Here is a 6,703-nt window from a genome sequence, read left to right on the forward strand (position 1 = left end):
CAATTTAGTACTTTTTCAACTAAAAGGCTTTTTTTTTATTCCCGTTTTTCTTGTACTTCCAAAATACAATATTGACCTAAGGTAGTTCGATTTCGAGCTGTCACAACGTACAACACCTTTCATTATTGCATCATGACTTCCCATAGCGATTTGCAGACCTACTAGAACTTCGATTTCCTCTTTTGTGGCATTTTTATAGCCTGTAACGTTTCTCTGCGTAGCATACAAATTTGTATAAATGTTGCCTTTTCGAATACTTCGGGAGTAAAAAACTGTTTAAAGTAGTGAAATGGGTTCTCAGAATTCTCGTTTCCTTGAAAAGAACTTGACTCAAAAAAAAATTAGCTTGGCTCATAGTTTAGTTTCCTCCATGTGATCATTTTCTTGTCTGTAACAACGAATTGAGCATTGTTTGAATTTTCATCTTCACCTTCATCTTCCGATTCGATCGCTTCGAAAACCTCTTCTCGGAAATCGGGAAAGCTTGACTCAAGAACATTTTCTTTGTTAAACTTGCGCCTTATAAAAGAATCTATAAGAATGTCATCCTCAGGATCGATATTTATTTCGGCTAACACATGAGTTTGAGCATCGTTTGCATCTTCGTCGAAACTATCATTTTCCTCCTCTAAATCAGATAAATTTGAATCTATCTTATCCAGTATATCAACTATTTCGCTTTCAGATAAACCCTTTTTACACGAACTCATATTAAAGGAGCTTTTTAAGTTATAAAGTCCACAAATGAAAATACTCTGACTGACTCACAATTACAATATGTGAGCTAATGTGCTACGCGTGTACAAAATATTTCTATAAAAACAGCTACTCCAATATTCTTATAAGCACTTCTCCAAATTTCAAATTTCGTGCAAGCAGCAGAGTCTAATATGTCGGTTTTGCTCCAACGGCCACATCTATGCTGAGTGTAATTTAATAACCTTTCGTGTCATTTGTGCAAGATATTGACCAAATTCAATTTGTACACTATATTGTACATTAGAGTTGCGTGCATTTGTACAATATATTGCACACTTTTTTTGGGAGCGTTTATTAATTTTTTTATTGCAAAATTGTATAAGTGTGTTTATTTGTTATTGAAGAGTGAAATGTTGACTTTTATTTTAGGTACATACTTATAGAGAAATGTTTTCATTACTTATTCAAAATATTCAATTTTGTTCATGTCCTTTAAGAAATTTATATTTTCCTCTGTGGATATTTTTTCAAACTTATATAAAATCACCGTTCTTTACCCTGTGTTAATATATTTTCATAATAATGAAAACAGAATGTAATAGTTTCCAAAGGCTCATTTTTTTTTTTAAAGCTGTAATAGTTCAACATTTTCGGGCCAACGAATGGCAGATATTTTTTTGTACAATATATTAACCAAATACATATATAAATATTTCCCTGCAGGCGTGAAAATTGTGACTGAAAACTTGAAGACAAAAAATTCTTCTGTTACATACAAGCAGGGTTCGGAAATTCTCATTTATGATTATTCGTTTTCATTCTTTTATGAGATTTATCGCGATCGATTATATTCCAAAGCTATTTTTGCATTCTTTTATCGCGAGTGAAAAATGTAAACAAATTTATCATCTCTCACATTCGGAATGCGATCGACAAAAAAATTTCCGCTGCTTTTCATTCGCGATCGAAAAAAGCAAAGAAATTTCCTCTCACTCGAATAACCGAAGTACGAGCATTGCCGATGTCGGCCTCTCATAAATGAGAAAAACGATGCAAGTAATCAGTGTTGCCAACTTTTGATTTTCAAAAAGCACCAAAAACTTGGAAAAAAGCGTTTTACCATGCTAAAAGCACCAAATGGTTTTGAATCAATGGATGCTTTTTCATAACAGTTTGTATGTATTTAACAAAAACAAAAAATTAACAATATTTACAAGAATGCACACATAAATCTATAAACAAAACTTTTTCGCTCATAACGATTGAAAAGCCACATGCTATAATGACTCATACTTATGACGTAATACCGAGGTACTGCATATTAAAACGGATATATCTCAAGAAAAAAATCGAATCCCAACAAACGAAAATCATGCCCTAAGTAGAAATGAGCAAAAAAATGTATGTTTTCATTATATAACCTCAAATATCGCCAAAAACCATGATTTTGGCACTTTGAGGTTAGGATATCTCAAAATTCTAGTGTCAGAGCAATTGTGCGGCCAGATTTGGATTCAGCACCAAGAAACGATGTGGTTTACTCAGGTGGTACAAAAGACAAATTTTTACGAATAATTAGAAAAGAAAAAAAGAAATACTTAACTTACTCGCATATCTACTAGCATTTTCAACGCGAATAGAATTGAACAAGGTGAATTTGCAAGTTCAGCTTTTTATCAATCATGGTTGTATTTAAGTGCATTAAAAATTTGTAGATTTTTGTAAATTCAGTGCTGCCACAGCTTTAAATATTTAAAAATTATTTCAGGTTTTAACTATATCGGAGTAATTTTAGTTCAGAAAAAAGAACTAAAAAAGGCACTAGGCACTAAATAATTTTTTTTTTGCGTTTTAATTTTCAAAAAGCACTAAATCTCGTGGTTAAAGCACCAAGTTGGGAACTATGCAAGTAATCCATTCGCGATCACTCACAACAGCTTATCGCGAAAAATTTTCAACGACGTTGTATGGGAGATATTTTTCGCGTTTGTTTTGGGTATGTATTTTGTTATGCATATGTATATGTAAGTAATGCAAGCAAATGCTTTTCGGTTGGAATATGCACAAATATATGAATTATGGTCGCGTCGGCTGTCACGGAGAACGGACGTGTTTTTGCTGAGCTCCGGTGCTTTTAAAGTTTTTCACTGCTGGAATTGTTTTGTTGTTGACCAAATTTAATAATGTCAAATTTCGAGCAAGTGAATCTTCATAAATAATTATTAAACTAGCTATTACTTAATAATTTCTCACTCGAAAACGCTAATAATCGCCATACGTGTGCATAAAATGCCGTGTTTGTGCGGGCAAAAGGTCGATCGTACACATGACAAAGTGCAGTGTGCCAAGTGCAGCGACTTCTTCCATATGAATTGTGTTGGTGCTCTCCCAGCTGACCTGGAATATCTGCTTAGTTCAGGCAATAAGTATGTTTGCAATAGTTGTGCAGTGTTTCGTCGGAAATCCCTCCACACCCCTCCCCCTATTGCTATTCGTGATGAGAGAGTAATACCTAATAATGCTATAAGCGCGATATCAACAGATTCGTCAATCTCCTCGCAATCGAATACAATGGCTAATACTTCTCCGCAACAACACTTGTATATACTAGTTCCACGATTGAGCGAATACAAAGGTTGCGCCGATCTCGGACCGCTATTCCTCTCTTAACGAATTTGACAGAATCGTTGTTTGCATGACGTCACACTTGTGCAACTTGTTTACGTTTTCCTTGCAACATTTTTTCTTCTTCTTCCATTCTTGCTCACGTTTTGGCATTTCTCTCTCGCAATTGCACCAGTGTGACGTCACACAAAAGTTATTCTCAAAAATCCTCTCTGATCGGCGCAATCTTGTATTCTATCATTCTTGTACTAGTTCCAAATCAACAAGTAGGAGAAGCTGCGATCGTAAACAATCCGATTCTTCTTTCTCCTCCTATTTGTTTTCCCGATGAGAGATCTCTACGTACAATCGCCAAAAGCGCGACAACTACTACCTCGTCAACTTCTACGCATATGAATACATCTGCTGGCACTGCTACGCAACAACACTTGCCTAAACTAGGGCCAAACCGACAAGAAAGCCAAGCTGGTGTTGTTGACAATTCGACTTTTCTATCAATTCTCCATGAAATCGCGGCTCTTAAATCTGAGTTAGCTCGTGCAACTTCGTTAATAAGTGCTCTTCAATCTGATAAGCAGTTGTTGGTCGTAAAAATCGAAGAGCTGCAGTTCGAAATCAATGCTATACATAATCTTCATACTGAAAAAATTACCTCTGCCTTGGCCTTGCTCACAGCAGAGGTTAGAGAACTTCGTGGCGGCTCGGTACATAAATGTGTGTGTCACAACCTCGAAGCTGTTGGTGAAAATACCTTTACGCGCGCATTGCCGTCCGGAGTCTCGGCTCGGCCATCTGAGCGTGATGTTACTGATGCTGTTGACTCTATTGTTCTGCTGCCTACACCAACTGCCGATCACTTACTATCATTTGCTGCTGAAGAGAGTAATGCTTGCGCTCACTCTACCTCCACTTGTCCATCTGAGCCAAGAATGATAGAATACAAGATTGCGCCGATTGCAGCAGAATTCGTGAGAGTAATTTTGGCGTGACGTCACCGTAGAGTTGACAACTGAGAGCGGCAAATAAAACTGCTGTCTAGTGATGTGCTGAATTGTCGATATTGTGGATATTTCATATCATACGTCAACAAAACCGATACCGATTCGAAAATTGTCGCTAACTGGTTATAGAATCTGTCGCTAACTGGTTATACAATCGGTCGCTAACTGGTTACAGAATCTGCCTACAAAAATTATATGGTCCGATTCAGCGGGAACAAAAATGCTTCAAACAAGTAAGAGTTTTTCTGTATTATGGCCTCGAACCGACATATATCCATCGTTCATTTGAATCAGTATTAAAAGCTCTATTGGCTCCTGCATTCGGGTTTTGATAGGCGAGTCTCCCCTGAACCGTTTTTTCCATATTTTTGGCCTATGTGCGCTTTTGTTCGAAACCTAAATGTTTCGGTACCGAGTATCGAGAGTATTGGATACTTAAAAGTATTGACTCAGCACATCACTACTGCTGTCTTCTCTACTATGACGTCACCAAAACAGCTGATTCTGTCAAAATCACTGAGAGCCGAGTAGCGGTATCGTCATCGGCGCCACCTCTGTATTCTCTCCGCCGTGCATCTGAGCAGGGTATCTCCGCTACTTGTTCACACACAGTCAAAACTGCTGCTATTGATGTCAATATATTAACGCCGCCTGAGCGAAGAAACTTTGCTGCTAGTTCGCTCATTGCTACCGTAGCTACTGTTCCTTTGCCGGTTTCTAACAAAAAATCATATGCAGCCGCTGCTGCTGCCGCTGCCTCTACTTCCGCTGCTTCTGCAATTCCTAACAAACCCAGCATTAAACTCAATGAACAAAAACGCCCGTCAGGTGATTCAACCGCAGCCAATCGCAGGATACTGAAACAGCCATTAGTTATTAGGTCTAGCAATAATAAAGAGCTTAGTGTTGTATCAAAAATGAAATGGCTACATCTCTCTTCATTTTTGAATAATGTGACTCAGGAAGATATACTGGACTATGTTTCGAAACATGCAAGCCTAGACAAAAAGTTCTTAGAGTGTTTTATGCTTGTAAAGAAGAATACCCCGATTGCGAGCATTAAAAAGGTAAATTTTAAACTAGGAGTGTCTGAATGGTGCTACGAGAAGGTTCTGTCTGCGGATATCTGGCCAGCCAATGTTAAAGTACGTCCCTTTAGGTTTTTTCCCAAAGGCGATGTAACTCAACTCGACCCATGAGTCCTTCCACCTGCGTTGAAGCCCAATCTAAGCACCTACGCATTTACTTCCAGAATGTATCTGGTTTAAGAACTAAATCGAAAATACTCTTCAACTTAAGCTCACACATGGACTATGACATCTTTGTGCTCATAGAGAGTTGGCTTAGTGTGGATTTCTGTGACAGCGAATTCTTTGACACGAACCTTTACAATGTGTTTCGAAAAGATCGTGATCCCCTCAGGACTGGACTATCCAGAGGGGGTGGAGTTTTAATTGCGGTCCTGAAGAAATATCGCACGCTGCGTCTGCCGCTGGAGAATGATGATCTACTTCTTGACCAACTGTGCGTGTCCGTGTTCGGTGCCTCTCAACTTGTCATTTGTGCGTCATACATTCCTCCCTATAGTGCTGATGCTCTATATAAGGCGCATACTGATAATGTTCTAGCTTTAGCATCTAAGGACACAACTAGTAACTTTTGCATTTTAGGCGATTTCAACTTGAGCAATATTGAATGGGCAAATACGGCCACCTGCGCTACTTTGTATCCTAAAAACATCAATACTTTTTCCGAATCGTAAGTTATTGACAATCTTTCGAGTATTAATCTTAGTCAGATAAATAGTTTTAAAAATAAGCTTTGTTGAATTCTAGATCTTATTTTCATTAATGATAACATGAATTTTTCTTTACATGAATGCCTTGACCCCTTGTCGTGTCCTGGTCTTCACCATATTCCACTTATTTTACACTTGCAATTCTATAAATTTAAAAATATTGCGATGGATAACCAATCCCTTAGTTTTTGTTTTAATAATAATTGTGATTTTAATGCCATCAATTCTCAGGATTCTTTGGTGAACTGGGACTCGGTTTTTTCCGGGGTCAATGTAGATCTATGTTTTGATACTTTTAAGTTCTGATTAAATGAAATTTGTTCAAGTATATTGCCGCCAAGAAATAAGAGTTTTTATAGAATTCCTTGGTATACTAAGGATTTAAAGAAGCTTAAAACTTTAAGGAATAAGTTCTATAAAAAATTTAAAGTATCAAACTCTTTATCACATAAGGAAAAATATTTGGATTATTCAAGAGAGTTTAAGTCCCTGAGTAATATTCTTCTTAGAAATTATGTTCAAAAATTTGAGCCTGAAATTAAATCGAATCCCAAGGCCTTTTGGCGGTACGTCAAATCAA

Source organism: Rhagoletis pomonella, unplaced genomic scaffold (assembly GCF_013731165.1).
Source record: "Rhagoletis pomonella isolate Grant_MI unplaced genomic scaffold, Rhpom_1.0 Rhpom_scaffold_00002, whole genome shotgun sequence".
NCBI lineage: Eukaryota > Metazoa > Arthropoda > Insecta > Diptera > Tephritidae > Rhagoletis > Rhagoletis pomonella.